The sequence below is a fragment of the Schistocerca serialis genome, chromosome 4 (assembly GCF_023864345.2).
Source record: "Schistocerca serialis cubense isolate TAMUIC-IGC-003099 chromosome 4, iqSchSeri2.2, whole genome shotgun sequence".
Classification (NCBI taxonomy): Eukaryota; Metazoa; Arthropoda; class Insecta; order Orthoptera; family Acrididae; genus Schistocerca; species Schistocerca serialis.
In genome coordinates, this window is record NC_064641.1 from 326,310,135 (window position 1) to 326,329,763 (window position 19,629).

The 19,629-nt window shown below is 46.0% G+C and overlaps 1 non-coding gene across 1 annotated transcript; it reads right to left on the reverse strand.

Annotated features, from left to right (window-relative positions):
• Positions 1–19,347: 19,347 nt before the first annotated feature.
• Trnas-uga (transfer RNA serine (anticodon UGA)) lies at positions 19,348–19,422 on the reverse strand. The gene has a single exon. It is a non-coding gene; the product is annotated as a tRNA-Ser (tRNA).
• Positions 19,423–19,629: the final 207 nt, after the last annotated feature.

The following is a 19,629-nucleotide window of genomic DNA, read 5'->3' on the forward strand; positions in this document are numbered from 1 at the left end:
ATGATTTTTTAACTGCCACCTGAAAAATTGTCCGTTCCTATTACCTCCTTGGCGTTTGGAGTCAAGAGGGAAAGTAGATTGTAAGGAGGTATTAAATCAACATCAAATATGGTAGCGCCTTAGCCAGTCTATGTTATTTACACTCCTGGAAATGGAAAAAAGAACACATTGACACCGGTGTGTCAGACCCACCATACTTGCTCCTGACACTGCGAGAGGGCTGTACAAGCAATGATCACACGCACGGCACAGCGGACACACCAGGAACCGCGGTGTTGGCCGTCGAATGGCGCTAGCTGCGCAGCATTTGTGCACCGCCGCCGACAGTGTCAGCCAGTTTGCCGTGGCATACGGAGCTCCATCGCAGTCTTTAACACTGGTAGCATGCCGCGACAGCGTGGACGTGAACCGTATGTGCAGTTGACGGACTTTGAGCGAGGGCGTATAGTGGGCATGCGGGAGGCCGGGTGGACGTACCGCCGAATTGCTCAACACGTGGGGCGTGAGGTCTCCACAGTACATCGATGTTGTCGCCAGTGGTCGGCGGAAGGTGCACGTGCCCGTCGACCTGGGACCGGACCGCAGCGACGCACGGATGCACGCGCAGACTGTAGGATCCTACGCAGTGCCGTAGGGGACCGCACCGCCACTTCCCAGCAAATTAGGGACACTATTGCTCCTGGGGTATCGGCGAGGACCATTCGCAACCGTCTCCATGAAGCTGGGCTACGGTCCCGCACACCGTTAGGCCGTCTTCCGCTCACGCCCCAACATCGTGCAGCCCGCCTCCAGTGGTGTCGCGACAGGCGTGAATGGAGGGACGAATGGAGATGTGTCGTCTTCAGCGATGAGAGTCGCTTCTGCCTTGGTGCCAATGATGGTCGTATGCGTGTTTGGCGCCGTGCAGGTGAGCGCCACAATCAGGACTGCATACGACCGAGGCACACAGGGCCAACACCCGGCATCATGGTGTGGGGAGCGATCTCCTACACTGGCCGTACACCACTGGTGATCGTCGAGGGGACACTGAATAGTGCACGGTACATCCAAACCGTCATCGAACCCATCGTTCTACCATTCCTAGACCGGCAAGGGAACTTGCTGTTCCAACAGGACAATGCACGTCCGCATGTATCCCGTGCCACCCAACGTGCTCTAGAAGGTGTAAGTCAACTACCCTGGCCAGCAAGATCTCCGGATCTGTCCCCCATTGAGCATGTTTGGGACTGGATGAAGCGTCGTCTCACGCGGTCTGCACGTCCAGCACGAACGCTGGTCCAACTGAGGCGCCAGGTGGAAATGGCATGGCAAGCCGTTCCACAGGACTACATCCAGCATCTCTACGATCGTCTCCATGGGACAATAGCAGCCTGCATTGCTGCGAAAGGTGGATATACACTGTACTAGTGCCGACATTGTGCATGCTCTGTTGCCTGTGTCTATGTGCCTGTGGTTCTGTCAGTGTGATCATGTGATGTATCTGACCCCAGGAATGTGTCAATAAAGTTTCCCCTTCCTGGGACAATGAATTCACGGTGTTCTTATTTCAATTTCCAGGAGTGTATAAACTATGTTGGTAATAGATTGGTCGCTGTGGGGGAGGGTTCGTGAGAGAGGTAATTTTCTTGTTTGTCTTCCAGTGATGACATCTCACGGTCTAGCGAATCTCGTACCGATCAGATGCTTATGGTAAAAACTACGCAAGTAAATAACACGGATTCGTGAATGCGCATTATACAGGTTGTCATCTTCAAATGTATGAGCTTACTTACTTGTAGCAAGGAATACAAAGTAATTAAGGCAGTTAGTAGAGGTTCAAAAATGGCTCTGAGCACTATGGGACTTAACTTCTGAGGTCATCAGTCCCCTAGAACTTAGAACTACTGAAACCTAACTAACCTAAGGACAACGCACACATCCATGCCCGAGGTCGCGCCGTTCCAGACTGCAGCGCCTAGAAACGCTCGGCCACTCCGGCCGTCGTTAGTAGAGGAAAAAATGACATTTTAACGATTTGTTAAGTGTTTGTGTCTGTACTGTATAATGCATTTTAAAATAAATACAATTATTATCGATATTAATTGAACACGCTTGATACTGTTATTCTTGAGTTTCTCCCGGCGTATTTGATAATCAAAATATCGCCGGCCGTTGGTGGCCGAGCGGTTCTGGGCGCTACAGTCTGGAACCGCGCGACTGCTACGGTCGCAGGTTCGAATCCTGCCTCGGGCATGGATGTGTGTGATGTCCTTAGGTTAGTTAGGTTTAAGTAGTTCTACGTTCTAGGGGACTGATGACCTCAGATGTTAAGTCCCATAGTGCTCAGAGCCATTTGAACCAAAATATCCTCGGGTGTACTGCCGGTCTACAGTGCCCAACGGGCACAATATTTCGGCGATCGTACATGTCGCCATCATCAGGTGAACTGACGAGCTGAGCTCCTGTGAACGTGCCGGCAAGGAGATCCGTACGCTATGGCTGCTCAGAGGGAACTGGGTTCGGTCGCGGCGACGGCCGATTTAAATACCCTCCGCCCGCGGCGCGCTCCCTCCGCTGTCCGCGCCCCGCGCCACGGTCGCGTGGTGGAACAGATTGCGACGGCGTCTGAGATGACGTCGGTGTGATGGCTCTGTCCGCCGTGGTCGTCACAACTACACGTTTGCTCGATTTACTCTTGATTAACCCAATCGCTGGTTCCCAAGCCTTGCTAAGATTATAGCCACAGTCACGGTTCATGAGGTCGTCATTGGTGCGAATTTTCATATCACTATGGAGACTGAAACGGAGGGTAAACTACCTTTCCTTGACGTCTTGGTCAAGAGAAGGGCTGACGGCACCCTAGGTCATGGGGTGTATCGGAAGACAACGCACACTGATCTGTATTTGCACGCAGACAGCTGCCACCACCCTTCACAGAGAAATGGGGTACTTAAAACTCTAGTACATAGGGCGCGCACTATCTCTGACGCAGAGAGTCTACCCCAGTAATTGGAACATCTGAGAACTGTATTTCGAAAAAATTGGTACTCAGAGTGGCAGATTCAACGTGCTCTCCGCCCAACCACTACAGCACAACTTGTGGAGATGGATGAAATCACGAGGGAGGAGGTAGGCACTGCGTTTATTCCATATACAGGCGCACTCTCGGGGAAAATTGCCCGCATTTTGAAGAAATACCGGGTCGGAACTGTGTTTTGTCCTCCGAATAAAGCTCGTGCACTGGTGGGGAGCGCCAGAGATAACCCCGGTTTGAGGAAGGCCGGCGCGTACCAGATTCCGTGTCAATGTGGCAAGTCGAATATTGGTCGGACGATGCGTACCGTCGAGGATCGATGCCGTGAACACCAGAGGCACACTCGACTGATGTATCCGAGCAAGTCGGCGGTCGCTGAACATTGTTTGTCGGAAAATCACGCTATGGAGTATGAACGCACGAGGATTCTGGTACAGACGTCGAGATACTGGGACAGCGTTGTTAGAGAGGCCATCGAAATTCGCGCCAATGACGACCTCATGAACCGTGACTGTGGCTATAATCTTAGCAAGGCTTGGGAACCAGCGATTGGGTTAATCAAGAGTAAATCTAGCAAACGTGTAGTTGTGACGACCACAGCGGACAGAGCCATCACACCGACGTCATCTCAGACGCCGTCGCAATCTGTTCCACCGCGCGACCGTGGCGCTGGGCGCGGACGGCGGAGGGCGCGCGCCGCGGGCGGAGGGTATTTAAATCGGCCGTAGCCGCGACCGAACCCAGTTCCCTCTGAGCAGCCATAGTGTACGGATCTCCGTGCCGGCACGTTCACAGGAGCTCAGTCCGTCAGTTCACCTGATGATGGCGACATGTATGATCGCCGAAATATTGTGCCCGTTGGACACTGTAGACCGGCAGTACACCCATGGATATTTTGACGCTTGACACTGTCCTCTTCTGTTTGTGAGTCCTCATTGAACTTTTAACTATTTTCAGCTGTACGTTTTAATGTGTAAGCTGATTCGAAAACACAAAACACTGATTCAATCCTAATGCCCCTGCTTCAATTATGCTTTTGTAGAAGCAAAAATATCATTCATATGTTGGTTCCCTGTGTTGTGTCCCATTAGCGGAGCTTGTTCCTTCCAGGAAACACCAGCTCCCGCAACACTCAATACAAAAGCACAACCCGACGAGTGTCAAGTTTCGTTATTTGTATGGTGGCTGTTTCACCCTGTTTTTTCCGCTGCATCACCCTAACAGTATAAGATTGTTTCAAAGCAGAAACGTTTTCCAAAATTGAATGGTAAGGTCGTACGGGACCAAACTGCTGAGGTCATCGGTTCCTTACGCACTACTTAATCTAACTTAAACTAACTTACGCTACGGACAACGGACACACCCATGCTCGAGGGAGGACTCGAACCTCCAACGGGGGGGCCGCGCGGACTGTGCCAAAGCGCCCCACACAGCGCGGCTACACTGCGCGGCATTTTTATTGTAAACAAAGGATATTGTGACTTTATTTCATAATTCTATACTAGCTAGTGACGAACTGCACAATGTTCAAAAAAGAGCTGAGATTGATACAAGAGGTGCCAACCCGACGGGACAGCTCATATCAAACGCTCGAAAGAATTTTGAAAGTACGAAGTGAACTTGAGATTGGAATCAGTGAACGTTCAAAAGCACTGCCTTCCCTCACAGTAGAAAATTACTTAGCTATACAAGAGATAATATTTCTTCTTAAACCTTTTGAAGCAGCAACAACAACAATCCCAGGAGAGTCATACATGACTGCTTCCTTAATTATACCTCTTATAAGAGATACTGCTGCAAAGTTTTCAGACTTGGGAAGCACCTTAACTACTAATAAAAGACGAAGTGTTCCGGATTTCTTGGTTAAATCAATTAATTAAAGAGTGAAAAAACCATTTAACACATTGACTGTTAATAAGCTTGTGACATTATTAGATCCTAGGTTTAAAAAACTTGTTTCAGGACATTTCAAGAGACAGAACGCTGTACAAGTACTTCAGAAAGAGTATGCTGGTATCATCCCATCAACTACAAGAATAATACCTGAAACAGAAGCATCCGCGGGCAGTGTTAATACGTCCACTGATACGTCTAACAGTTTAGAATCGGATGATCTACTGTTTTTGGCCAATTAGCAACAGCTTAATGTCTATGTCATTACACCAGTCAGTGATTCCATAATTGATCTACATCAATATTTTGAAAAACCTGTAATAGACAAGCAGCCAACGGCCTTGCCGCAGTGGTAACACCGGTTCCCGTCAGATCACCGAAGTTAAACGCTCTCTGTCTGGGCTAGCACTTGGATCGGTGACCATCCGGTCTGCCGAGCGCTGTTGGCAAGCGGGGTGCACTCAGAACTTGTGAGGCGAACTGAGGAGCTAGTTGATTGAGAAGTAGCGGCTCCGGTCTCGGAAACTGACATACGGCCGGGAGAGCGGTGTGCTAACCACATGCCTCTCCATATCCGCATCCAGTGACGCCTGTGGGCTGAGGATGACACGGCGGCCGGTCAGTACCGTTGCGCCTTCATGGCCTGTTCGGGAGGAGTTAAGTTAATGTAATAGACAAGCACGATTGTGTGTTAGAATATTGTACAAAATCTAATAGTATGTTGCGTGTAATGGCCACAAAATTTTGTGGTGTCCAGGGACTTCAGCTTTTGCGTAGGGGGTTTTGTCCAAGGCAGGATAAATAATTACTGTAAAACGCAACAGACTAAACGAGAAGAATTTTAAAATCTTACTTCCACTTTTTAATGTTGTAAACAACAGACTAAAGGACAAGAATTTAAATACTTAACTTTGTATAAAACAAAATTTGCATATCATCTGTTGTTGTATTTTAAGCATTACAAATTCTTAGAAAGCTATTTTTCATTCGAAATTCCAGCATTAAGAAATCGATCGATACATCGGAAGTGTTATAAATACTATCGATAATATCGGATGCGTCAACTATCGATGACCGAGCGAGGTGGCGCAGTGGTTAGACACTGGACTCGCATTCGGAAGGACGACGGTTCAATCCCGCGTCCGGCCATCCTGATTTAGGTTTTCCGTGATTTCCCTAAATCACTCCAGGCAAATGCCGGGATGGTTCCTCTGAAAGGGCACGGCCGACTTCCTTCCCCATCCTTCCCTAATCCGATGAGACCGATGACCACGCTGTCTGGTCTCCATCCCCAAAACCAACCAACCAACCACCCAACCAACTATCGATGTTTAAGTGGCAACCTTACAGCACAGCGGCATGTCGACAACATTCTGCGCCCCATTTTGTTGCCCTTCATAGCAAGCCATCCTGGTCTCACATTTCAGCAAGATAACGCCCGCCCTCTCTCGGCAAGAGATTTTGCTGCTTACTTAGCCACACGTTAGCCAACTACGCCGCCAGATCTCTCCACAGTCGAGAACGTTTGGAGCATTAAGGACAGGGCCCTCCAACCTGTTCGAGATTTTGACGATCGAACGCGCCCGCTGGACAGAATTTGGCATGATATATCTTAGGACCTGCAACAACACTACCAATCAATGCTAAACCGATTAACTGCTTGCATAAGGGCCAGAGGTGGACAAATGCGTCATTGACTTCCTCTGTTTGTGAAGCTCTTTCTCTTAAATAAATCATCCAGAATTCTGAACTGTAATCATCCGTTTATCCGTATATGCACCTCAAATTTACCGATGTCCGTCCCATTCGGATAATTCCTTCATGGTGCCTTTTTTTTCTTAGAATGTACATGGACTGTTTAAGAGTATATTAACACATTACTGCATGCCATAGATAAATGTGCTCTTTGTCTATCGATCACCGTCTGTGTCCCGATTTTAATTATGAGCGGGCTATTTGTTGCCCGGTTCTGGAAACTCGGTTATTGTTAGCGTAATGAGACGCTTTAAGCTTACCATATTTTATGTAATATCGTAGCGAAACTACTTAATTGCCGATTTTAACCGTAATTACCTTCTAGAGCCTTCCTTTGCTGCTCTTCCAGCGGTAACTGCCCTAGAACAAAGATCTTGTTACAGCACATCACTATCGGTGTAGATGGTGAACTATAAATGCATAGACAACCTTCCAGAGGTTTTCGGAGACACCTGTGTGTTCTGGTAAAAGGGACGCACAGTCTCCAGTGGATCGATCCAGGTCTACTGCGTTTCGTAGGCTTTATTGCCCCAATTATCTTCGTATATGTATTGCACTGCAAATAGTACGCAACGGTGCAAATGTCAACGTCATGTGGTGTGTGTCTTGTTTCCATACGCTCACGGCAGCTGCTTTTGACGGAAATAATTCCCTCTTTCACTCGTTGTCCTCAACGTTAACAGTGATACACGCCAGTACTATGGATAGGTTTACTGATGAAGCTCTGGCCCATATGCACCTCTTGTATGGTTTCAGTGAATGCAATAGAAGAACGGCACAGCGACGCGAAGTTGAGTGTTGTGAAGTTAGGATGATTTCGTTAAGAAAACCGATTAAATTTTACGAGGCCTGTTTTTTAAGCAATTACCGTTTTGAAATGAAAATTAAACAAGTAGAATTTCCGTAGCGTTTTTATTTTTACATGAAAGCTGTACTTCCCGCCAATATTAAGCGTGTTTACGATTGTTTGTGAGCATATGAATGCCTCCTCCGATTGAGAATCTCGGCGACTCTGAAACATGCGTTATGACTCGTTTTCTTAATTCTAAAGGCGTGAAAGCGGCTAAATAGATCGTGAGGACAATTACGTGTATGGAGGAAACATTATGAGCTGTACGAATGTGCTTAATGAAGATCGAAGTGGGCGACCTTCAGTCATTACTGACAATTTGGTGCAGAAAGTTATCTAGAAAGTCGGAGAGAACAGACGCTCTAGGATTTTGATATTATGTGCTCACTTTCCTCAAGTATCAAGTAGTATAGTTTATGCGTCTGTTGCCTAATGCAGCAGCAGGTTTCTACGAGGATGATATTCAAATACTGGTTGTACGTTACGAGAAGTGCTTTATACTGGTGCGAATTGTGCTAAAAAGAGATTAATGCACAGGATTTCATGTAAATATAAAATTGCTACGAAAAGTCTACTCGTTTTATTTTTATTTAAAAACGGTAGTTACATAAAAAAAAGACGCCACGTAATTACTTATGAACGGGCAGCCGGAGACTGTGGCTCCCACATTTGAAAATATTCAGAAGGTATTCCTGAACAACCTCTGACACTTTGTCGGTGGATTTCTGGTTCATACTATACAGTATTTGTAGTGTAAAGTGGTCACAACCCAAAGGTCCGCCGGCCGTTGTGGCCGAGCGGTTCTAGGCGCTTCCGTCCGGAACCGCGCTGCTGCTACGGTCGCAGGTTCGAATCCTGCCTCGGGCATGGATGTGTGTGTGGTGTCCTTAGGTTGTTAGGTTTAAGTAGTTCTAAGTCTAGGGAACTGATGACGTCAGCTGTTAAGTCCCATAGTGCTTAGAGCCATTTGAACCCAAAGGTCACCAGAATGAATTTTCACTCTGCAACGGAATTTGCGCTGATTTGAAACATTCTGGAAGATGAAAACTGGGTGCCGGACTGGGACTCGAAACCAGGAACTTTTCTTTCGTCTTTGCCTTGGAGTTTGGACGATAGCAGATGAGACTGCCGGAAGTAAAGCTGTGAGCGCGAGTCATGAGTCGTGCTTGGTTACCTCAGTCCACAGAGCACTTGTCTGCGAAAGGCAAGAAAGATCCCGTTGTTGAGTCTCGGCCCGGCACTCAGTTATAATCTGCCAGGAGGTTTCAAGCCAATGTTGTTTTGAACACCACAGTCCATTACCAGGAATGGTCCTGTTGGAGGTGACGTTTCGTTGCCTTCTCCAGCGTTTAGGTGACCTCCTCAGCCAGTTACACAAAGCCGAGTCACATAAATGTGACCACTGCCTATGTTCGACGTCAACGTGCAATAACCACTCACAGACGGCAGGTAGCACTAGCAGTGGATGGCATATAAAGTGTGTTGGGGAGGACGCGGAAAACAGTCGTTGTTGTAATGATTTATCTGACGTCCAAAAGGGCACGGCCATTGGCTTTTGGGACAAGGGTGGAACGTTGCTGCGTACGGGCGTTCGTAGCAGGCGCGCGGTTCATGCACCTAGGCCTTCTAGTGTCCATCGGCGACGGAGGCTGGAATTTGCAAGCCAGTACCGCAACTGAAAGTCCACAGACTTGCGACAGGTGGCCTTTAGGGATGAATCACGTTTTATGCTCCATCGGAGCACCGTGTACCGGCCTGCAACAATCGTCGGAGAAGTCCAGGCCGGTGGAGGGAGCTTTATGGTCTGGAGAATGTTTCCGTGGTATTGCCTGGGTTATCTAAAAATGGTTCAAATGGCTCTGAGCACTATGAGACTTAACTTCTGAGGTCATCAGTCTCCTAGAACTTAGAACTACTTAAACCTAACTAACCTAAGGACATCACACACATCCATGTCCGAGGCAGGGTTCGAACCCGCGACCGTAGCGGTCGCGCGTTACCAGACTGTAGCGCCTAGAACCGCTCGGCCACCTTGGCCGGCCTGGGTTATCTCGTCGTTCTGGAAGGCACAGTGGATCAACACAAGTACGGGTTATCATTGGGACTATGTCCACCTCTACATGCAGTATGTTTTTCCTCAGCACGATGGCATCTACCAGCAGGACAATGCAGCATGTTACACAGCTAGCAGTGTACGAAAGTGATTCGAAGAGCACCAGGATGCGTTTACTGTACTTCACTGGCACCAAACTCCCCGGGTTTAAGCTCAGTGGGACCACCTCGAACGAGCTGTTCGTGAGAAACTTAGCACAGGTGGCCACGACACTGGAATGAGCCTGCCTCCATATCCCTGTCGGCACCTTCCAGAACCTCATTGACATTGTTCCTGCACGTCTCGCATCCGTCCGCGGTGCAACGAAGTTATTCAGGCATTTAACAGGCTGGGCCGTGTAATAGGATCTAGAGTTTAACGCGGATAGCGAACAACGTTGCAGGCCGAGGAATTAAAAATGGACAGAAGGGACAAATAAAATTCCCAAGACTGTCCGGGGATCGTACCCCACACCTTTGGATACGTAAACTGAAACTGCCAGTTATTAAGAGCCGCATTTTAAATCTTAAAGACCTGAAAAAAATATAGAACTACAGGCTGTTCTTTTCCCAAAGTACAGATGATATTGAAGCAGGTGACGTCGTACCTTGTACTTTTGCTTTTATTTATCGAACTCTGAACGTTAATCTGTGTGACATTTTTATCTCCGGTTTGACAAGATTATATATCGGGTGGTTATAACTAAACTTTCCCTATTTAACACGTTATAACAGGAAACTAAATACCTTACGAGTACCAAACTTCGTCGCATTGATGTCAAGGATATGGGGAAGAGAAATACGACAGAATCAATTCAGTTGAAACATTTTTAATGTGCTACTATGGTACATCATACCATTACATGCCGGTACCATTACTGCCACCGAAAGGGCTCAGTATGGCGGCCATTAGTGTCCAGAAGAGACCGAAAGCGCAGGATTGCATTCTGCATTGCATGTCCGTAGGTATCTTGGCTACCTCTGTTGATATGCTGCGCTTCCGATCAGCACTTGTGTGAATGCTCCCTGGTAAACTTTGTCCTTCAGGTAGCCTCACAAACAGAAATCACAGGCAGTGAGATCAGGTGATAGTGCCGGCCAAGCGTTTGGAATTGATCGGCTGATAATTCGATCGTTTCGGTTGAGCAGGTGAACTTTACGAGGGGTGTGCGGTGGGGCCCTATGTTGCATGAAAACTGTTGAGTTCAATGAGTCTGACTCCTGTGGGCGGGTGTGATATGCTGTCGAAGCATGTCGCAGTAACGCTGGCCTGCCACACTGCACGTCTTTGGTTCTTTAGCGCCAACCTGTTCAAAAAATAATGGGCCAGTGATGAACTAGCCGAGAAGCCACACCATACGGTGACGCGTTCACCATTAGAGGAACTTCATGCGTAGTGACTGGAGGTGAAGATCCCCCACACTCGCCAATTCGGTGTATTCATCTCACCCATCAGGGAAAAAAGAGGTTTGTCCAGGGCCAGCCCTCGTCAGGTTCAGTCCTTGGGAGAATCTGGAGAGCGAAGTCTACACGTCGTTGTGCGTCCTGTGGTGCAAGCTGTTGTACGATATGGATCTTGTACGGATACCGTTTGAGGATGCACCTCCCCTATAGTGGGCCACGGGACGTTCAATTGTCGTGACAAAGCACGCCCACTGCCTGACGATCGGGAATTGCGTGCAGCATTGTCTGCCATAGAACAGCAGTTTGATCGACTGCCTTTGGTGCAACCGGTTGTCGGCCTCTTCCTGGAGCGACGCCCAGTCCTCCAGTCGATTCGAACTTCTTCGTCATGCTCCCCCAGCAGATGGAGAAAAAGGACATTTCCGTTATCCTTCCAGCCAGCAATATTCTCGAATTGCAGTTGCAGAATTACTGTCGTTTTGATAATAGAGCTTCAGGAATAATTCCCTGCTCTTTTTGTCCAGGCTCATGTTGACACGTCAGCGAGCGCACTGCGACTGGCCAGTGTCCCGTGTGCGACTCGTGTTAGTGCCGTTGGTAGGTTGGAATCGTGTAATAGGGATAGTGGCGTCTCGTTTTCTTCATCTGTTTACTGGCGCCACTACATTTGCTAGCGTTGACTGTCCGCGAGTGCCAGCAGCAGCGTTTATCGATATCTAGTACCCGTAATATCTTTAGAATTCTTGAACATAACTTACAGATATATAATAATAATTCTCTATGTATCTAGATTTCATCTTTAGTTGTAATGCGTGCCAGCTGCAATTTTCATTACAGAGTTAAACAAACATAGTCTTTCATTGCTTAGTTTATCAGTTATGTTCTCTGCTCTACCAGACACTGTTGTGAGTTCCAATGGAGTCAATTTTCGTAATAATTTCTTTGCAGGCAATTAAGCATTATCATTTTTGGAAAGTTGAAAGGCAGTTTTTGTTCCAGAATGGTGATAGAAATGCAGCAAAACATCATTGTTATCTTTACCTCTGTCTTCAGTTTTTCGAAGCCACCACTTCTCATCATACATGCAAACACAAGTCATTCTTTTTGAAAGATGAATATTTGTAAAAAGTGTTGAAGCTGATGATCATCAAAGTCTGCGCCTTTGGAATTAACTGATTGTCACTTATGGAGACGTATGTATGATAGCTTCTTTTTCCTTTAACTGGTAAACAAGTCAAATCTCTCAGTCAGTTTTGTTTCGATTTGTCCAGTTTCTGACGAAGGAACGAATATGTATTTAACTCTAGTAATATTCTGTCGGCAGTATTTGAACATATCCTGTGAAGTCAGGATCTGTTCTATGTAAAGTCTTTGAAGGGACGCGCATGTAACTTCTCGTTTTGTTGTTCCGTCCATCCCATCGCAAGAATTCTTACAATGTGATGAGGCAAAGAAATTCTACTACGCCAATAAAGCAAAATCATTTTCGTGTTGGCAAACATTAATGAAGTTTTTTGCTTATTTTTGTATTTACTGCTTACACTATCGCTGAAGTTCATGACCATTTCAAAATTACGTATGATATTCTTAATTTCCCGAATGACGTGATGTTGTATGTGTACACATTCGTGGTATTATGATCGAGGTGGTTACTAATTACACAAAGAGATTTGCAACATACTTTTTCTTTTTTAAAGTAGATGACAAATAGATGCAGTGTCGCTTTTGTATTAGTCCAGTGAAAACTTTGAGTTTCATCCTGTTCTGTAAATGCATAGTTTCCTGCAAAATCATCATTCACTAAACAGTGTGTGGTTTCTTTCAGGTTTTTTTGTTTCCTTGATATATTAGGCTCGAGGTTTTAAGTTAAAGTGAGGGAATATTGAAGGCGAGGGGACATTGAAGGCATCAGCGTATCAACAAGAGAATGAAAAGAATCATCACTGGGCATTATCTGTGTAATGAGCTCAGATTAATCGGTTTGTACCCACTGTTTGAAAATTACTTCTTCGTGCAAGATTTCAAGTTCCTTTTTTAATAAGTCAAGTAGGGTACCTGGTCCTGGACATTCTGCATAAGTGTCAAGCATACATTTTTCATTATTAATTTCACGTACCATGAAAGCCATCAGGTCTTTATAATCTGTATTAAGCTTTGCTATTTCTGTCATAAGCTTGTGTTTTCATGATGCTTGCAAACATATACTCTCTGAGTTGCAGATGAACCCAGAAGAATGCATCACTTTGGTTTCAGAATGCAAAACATCCAATTTTGTTATCTAGGTATTTCTGTTTATAGAGGCTGTGGAGCTCATTCTGCGAGAGAAGAATTAACCTTTTCCGCTTCTGCATCTTTGTTAATTACAGCTGAAACACATTCCTTTTTACCAGTACATAAGCAACTATTTTCATCATCCTCATAAAAGTCCTTAACGCAATTAATAACAACTTCTCTTATTTTGTTGGCACCTTGTCTTTTTGAAAGATGTGGTAAGATACCATGGTCGTTTAGTAGCTGCCTGCTTAACTTCACGATTTATTCAGAGGCACCAAATTCCTCAACTGTTTTTTTCTTCGGCCTTGATCTTGGCGGGAGGCTAATTATCTTGATTTTATTATCTGTACTGGGAACTTTGAATTTTTCTTTCGTATTGGTAATAAATATATCATACTCACAGTGTACATTTTCTGTATTGTTTTCATTATGAGGTTTTAAGTCATTATGGAGAGACTCTTGATACGTTTGCTTGACTGCGCTTGTGATTTTATCAGTTTTTCTTTATAAAACTGACAGTTGCTGTTCTGTGGTAAGCTTTGTTATTTTGCACAAAGGAGATTATTCCAAAGTTTCACAGATGGGTTCTACTTGATGCAACAGATAATCCTCAACTAATTCAAAAGGTCCAGGTCATTTTAAACACTATTTACCACATCTTCAACTGGTTTTTCTACAAATATTTTTGATGCACAAGTTGGACATAGGGCTTGTCCAGAAATTAGTTTAATATCCACATATTTACTCATGGAATGGTGTTCAATTAGTATTTTACACAAATAAAACTGGTTTTTTGTGCGTACGAAATGTGTGTCAACATTTTTTGTCAAAAATGTGGTTGTATTTGTCTAATTTATTTATTTTTGTGGTAATGGCAAATATTATTAATTTCTTTCAAAATGTTTAATTTTAGCAGACATTGTTCTTCAGCTGGCAAGTCTTCAGGAAGTTCTTTCTTGTGGTGTTGTTACGGCACTGTTCACTTATTAGTTCACTCACAAAACAGCAAATACTAAATACTTGAACAGTCTGTTATTCCTGAAAACAGTTGCAGGTGGCAGAGTTAAAGTCTAAACTTGCAAAACTCTCATTGACTTGTTCATTGACTTGGGTGCCTGCAAAGAAAGTAGTACGAAAAATGACCCCATTGGAACTCACAACAGTGTCTGGTAGAACACACAACTGATAAACCATGCAACGAAATATCATGTTTGCTTAACTATCTAATGAAATTCGCAGCTGGCAAGTAGGTATAACGAAAGTTGAAATCTAAGTACATACAGAAACATTATTGTGTGTATACTGTATGGAAGTGTAGTACAACAAATATATCGGTAAGTTATGTTGAAGGATTAGAACTCTTAACTATTGTTATGACTGCCTATTGTTATTCAAAAGTAGAAATATTTGATAATTTTCCGATGCAATGATTTAAACATCACTTGACCAATGTCAGTCGTAAAATCCAAGCCTTTGTTTGCTAATTTGGCACTGTACGAGCATATAGAGGAGCTACGTTTGTACTGAAATTCCCTGCTCTATTGCTCTTAGTGTAATTGAGTCTCAGTCATCTTTTAGTGAGATATTCGTACGACTATAAGGAAAATTCTGTAAAATTTTCACTTGTTTTCATTTAACCTCTTTTTAGATAATTGACGTTAAAAAGTTTTTGACCATTTTTGAAAAGCTCTAAAAAAAAGGAGAGCATTTGCAGGATTAAACTGTGAGCTGCAGGTAGTTATGTAAGTACTCAACACAAAAATAACATAGCGAGTTTCTATTCCTTCACAAAACATTATGATCTTAAAAAATAACGATTGATAAATTTTATCAAGTATTTACAGAAAGAGTTTGACTGACTCTTTTGCATGCTACAAAAATTAAAAAGATGTATGCCTGAAGTTCATTTAATGCTGAAGACACAAAATATTGAATTATTCTGATATCTTTTAAAATAACTTGGCACTTAAACTTTACACAAACCACGTTATCCATTAAAATGTGCTCAACCTCCATCTAAAAAAAATGCTCAGATGTGTCTGAATTCCTAAGGCACCAAACTACTGAGGTCTTCGCTCCCTAGAATTACACACTACTTAAAATAACTTATGCTAAGAACAGCACAAACAAACTCATGCCCGAGGGAGGACTTGAACCTCCGGCGGAAGGGGCCGCGCAATTAGTGATGTGGCGTTTCTCACCGTGCGTCCACTCCACGTGGCCACCATTTAAAAAAATGGATGCCAGAAAAAGCTACGACTTACAAAATTTTGTTATAAAGTGTTTTGTGACTGTCTACCTACAGGATACTCAATAAATTTTATTTATATTGGGTGATTTGAAGTGGATTAACCCCGTTGCCAATAACCTTGCTAAAATCACAAACTCTCCAGAAATGTGTCTTGCAAATGATTGGTTAAATACTGCGAGTGTATTTCTATATGGATGTGATAGCTAAAAATTGCGGGAGGGACAAGGAAAGAAAATTGAAGTATTTGAGATGTAGGCTTGGAAGAAAATGTAGAATATAAAGTGAGTCGATACAAATGATGACAGTAAGGTAATGCAGAGGGTAAAGGAATAAAGAACTTCCCTAAAGCGGGTTAAGAAAAGGAAGTCAAATTGGGTGGGATATACACTGCAAGGAAGAGGAATTCAAGGAAAAGGAATTCCAACAACAGGTATCGAATGTACAGTGGAAGGACAGAAGAAGAGAGGAAAGGGAGTAAAAATGCTTGATGAAATGAAAAGTGGGAGATATACACTCCTGGAAATTGAAATAAGAACACCGTGAATTCATTGTCCCAGGAAGGGGAAACTTTATTGACACATTCCTGGGGTCAGATACATCACATGATGACACTGACAGAACCACAGGCACATAGACACAGGCAACAGAGCATGCACAATGTCGGCACTAGTACAGTGTATATCCACCTTTCGCAGCAATGCAGGCTGCTATTCTCCCATGGAGACGATCATAGAGATGCTGGATGTAGTCCTGTGGAACGGCTTGCCATGCCATTTCCACCTGGCGCCTCAGTTGGACCAGCGTTCGTGCTGGACGTGCAAACCACGTGAGACGACGCTTCATCCAGTCCCAAACATGCTCAATGGGGGACAGATCCGGAGATCTTGCTGGCCAGGGTAGTTGACTTACACCTTCTAGAGCACGTTGGGTGGCACGGGATACATGCGGACGTGCATTGTCCTGTTGGAACAGCAAGTTCCCTTGCCGGTCTAGGAATGGTAGAACGATGGGTTCGATGACGGTTTGGATGTACCGTGCACTATTCAGTGTCCCCTCGACATTCACCAGTGGTGTACGGCCAGTGTAGGAGATCGCTCCCCACACCATGATGCCGGGTGTTGGCCCTGTGTGCCTCGGTCGTATGCAGTCCTGATTGTGGCGCTCACCTGCACGGCGCCAAACACGCATACGACCATCATTGGCACCAAGGCAGAAGCGATTCTCATCGCTGAAGATGACACGTCTCCATTCGTCCCTCCATTCACGCCTGTCGCGACACCACTGGAGGCGGGCTGCACGATGTTGGGGCGTGAGCGGAAGACGGCCTAACGGTGTGCGGGACCGTAGCCCAGCTTCATGGAGACGGTTGCGAATGGTCCTCGCCGATACCCCAGGAGCAACAGTGTCCCTAATTTGCCGGGAAGTGGCAGTGCGGTCCCCTACGGCATTGCGTAGGATCCTACGGTCTTGGCGTGCATCCGTGCGTCGCTGCGGTCCGGTCCCAGGTCGACGGGCACGTGCACCTTCCGCCGACCACTGGCGACAACATCGATGTACTGTGGAGACCTCACGCCCCACGTGTTGAGCAATTCGGCGGTACGTCCACCCGGCCTCCGGCATGCCCACTATACGCCCTCGCTCAAAGTCCGTCAACTGCACATACGGTTCACGTCCACGCTGTCGCGGCATGCTACCAGTGTTAAAGACTGCGATGGAGCTCCGTATGCCACGGCAAACTGGCTGACACTGACGGCGGCGGTGCACAAATGCTGCGCAGCTAGCGCCATTCGACGGCCAACTCCGCGGTTCCTGGTGTGTCCGCTGTGCCGTGCGTGTGATCATTGCTTGTACAGCCCTCTCGCAGTGTCCGGAGCAAGTATGGTGGGTCTGACACACCGGTGTCAATGTGTTCTTTTTTCCATTTCCAGGAGTGTAGACTACGAAGCAGTTGGCATGAAACGGTTCAGATAGAGACAGCAAAGGTATCAAAATCCTGCCAATAGGCAGAACATCTTATGATTATGATTAGGATGATCACGTCCTGATGCCTCATAAATATTATCGTGTCCCTTTGATAGTCTCCATTTTATACTTACGCCGTGTATCCCTCGTTGAAATTACAGTGAAATCCATACCATTAGCTGCTTACAGGCGTTGATAAATAACAACGGGGACAATTGAAAATGTGTACCCCAACCGGACTCGAACCTGGGATGTCCTGCTTACACGGCAGACGCTGTCCGACTTTTATTTTAATGAAAAATGTATAAGTCGTGGGGTGGCGGAGGCAAGGTGGGCAGGGTTCGCAACCCGAAGCCTGAACACAATCTCTCCTCCCTCCCATTCCTGGGAATGTGGTACAAGGGATGCAATGGTTTTATCGGTTTTTTGTTATTTTATTTAATTAATTAATTTGTTTTTTTAAGTAATAAGTAACTGAAACTAGTAAGAGCACTCGTCGTGTCGAATTGGGGACGCGTATAGCGTTGATGTTTAAAGTTGCAACACGATAAGTTCGAGGTCTACATCTACATCTACATCTGCATGGATACTCTGCAAATCACATTTAAGTGCCTGGCAGAGGGTTCATCGAAGCACCTTCACAAGTATCTATTATTCCAATCTCGTATAGCGCACGGAAAGAACGAACACCTGTGTCTTTCCGTACGAGCTCTGATTTCCCTTATTTTATCGTGGTGATCGTTTCTCCCTATGTAGGTCGGTGTCAACAAAATATTTTCGCATTCGGAGGAGAAATTTGGTGATTGGAGTTTCATGAGAAGGTTCCGTTGCAACGAAAAACGCCTTTCTTTTGATGATTTCCAGCCCAAATCCTGCATCATTTCTGTGACACTCTCTCCCATATATTGCGATATGTCCATAGCAGCCGTGTTGGCCATCAACACCCATGTAAGGGATGTGTGTACGTGACGTCTGTCTCATCGCTGTTATTGATTGTGGAAAAGGATCAACACTGGTGGGGTGTATTCCCCCGCGTGTCGTCGGACACGATGGGCAAGGAGTTTTCCTCACCGTCGTCCGCCCAGTCGCTATGAAATACCATCGGCTGTTCGTGGTTGTTGGTGGCTGCTGTGACGCTCGGCGCAGACCTTCGGCGCAACTGGTTGGTAATCGGCAGCGGCTGTCTGCGTGTGATACTGCTGTTCTGTGGGATCGGAGGGACTGAGACCGCCACCAAGGCGATCTGTTGAATGGGATGTTACTGCGGTCTCTGTGCCGCCGGTACCGTCGGTTGATTGTCCACAGTCCATGTCAGACGTTCGCTGCAAGCACTCGACCGACGGAGCACGCCGCTGTCTCTTGTGTTTCCGCGGGGGACGCTGTTTAGGGACGTGTGTTTCAGTATCCGAATGTTGGTGGATCTCTTCAGCTGCTCCGGTGTCTGGAAGAAAAGTCGCTGTCCGGACAACCCGTGGGAAAATGTCCATCCTGTCATCCGTGCTTTCTTGTAAGGTCGGTCGGGGGCGCCGTTGTAGTGGCTGGATCTGGTACTACAGAATCCATCGTGGCCTCGCTATCGTGGGCGGCTATCGTACGAATGTGGTCGGCATCGGAAAGGGCGGCCGCCCGTGCAATCTCGGCAAATTGAGACGAAGGGTCGTCACCGCAGAAGGAGTTATAGGTTCACCTGTCGAGATTTGGGTGAGCCGTCGTCGGAGACAATCCGACCTGGCGTGTCCTTCTTGGCCACAGCCGGAGCAAGTGCGTGGCTGTCCGTCATACATAATAATCGCCCTACATCCGCCGATGACGAGATAGGATGGTACGTGAAACTTCCTGGCAGATTAAAACTGTGTGCCCGACCGAGACTCGAACTCGGGACCTTTGCCTTTCACGGGCAAGTGCTCTACCAACTGAGCTACCGAAGCACGACTCACGCCCTGTACTCACAGCTTTACTTCTGCCAGTATCTCGTCTCCTACCTTCCAAACTTTACAGAAGCTCTCCTGCGAACCTTGCAGAACTAGCCAGGAAGTTTCATATCAGCGCACACTCCGCTGCAGAGTGAAAATCTCATTCTGGAGGATGGTACATGTTTTGTCAGTTCCAATTTGATCTGTCGTACCCCTTTAAGAA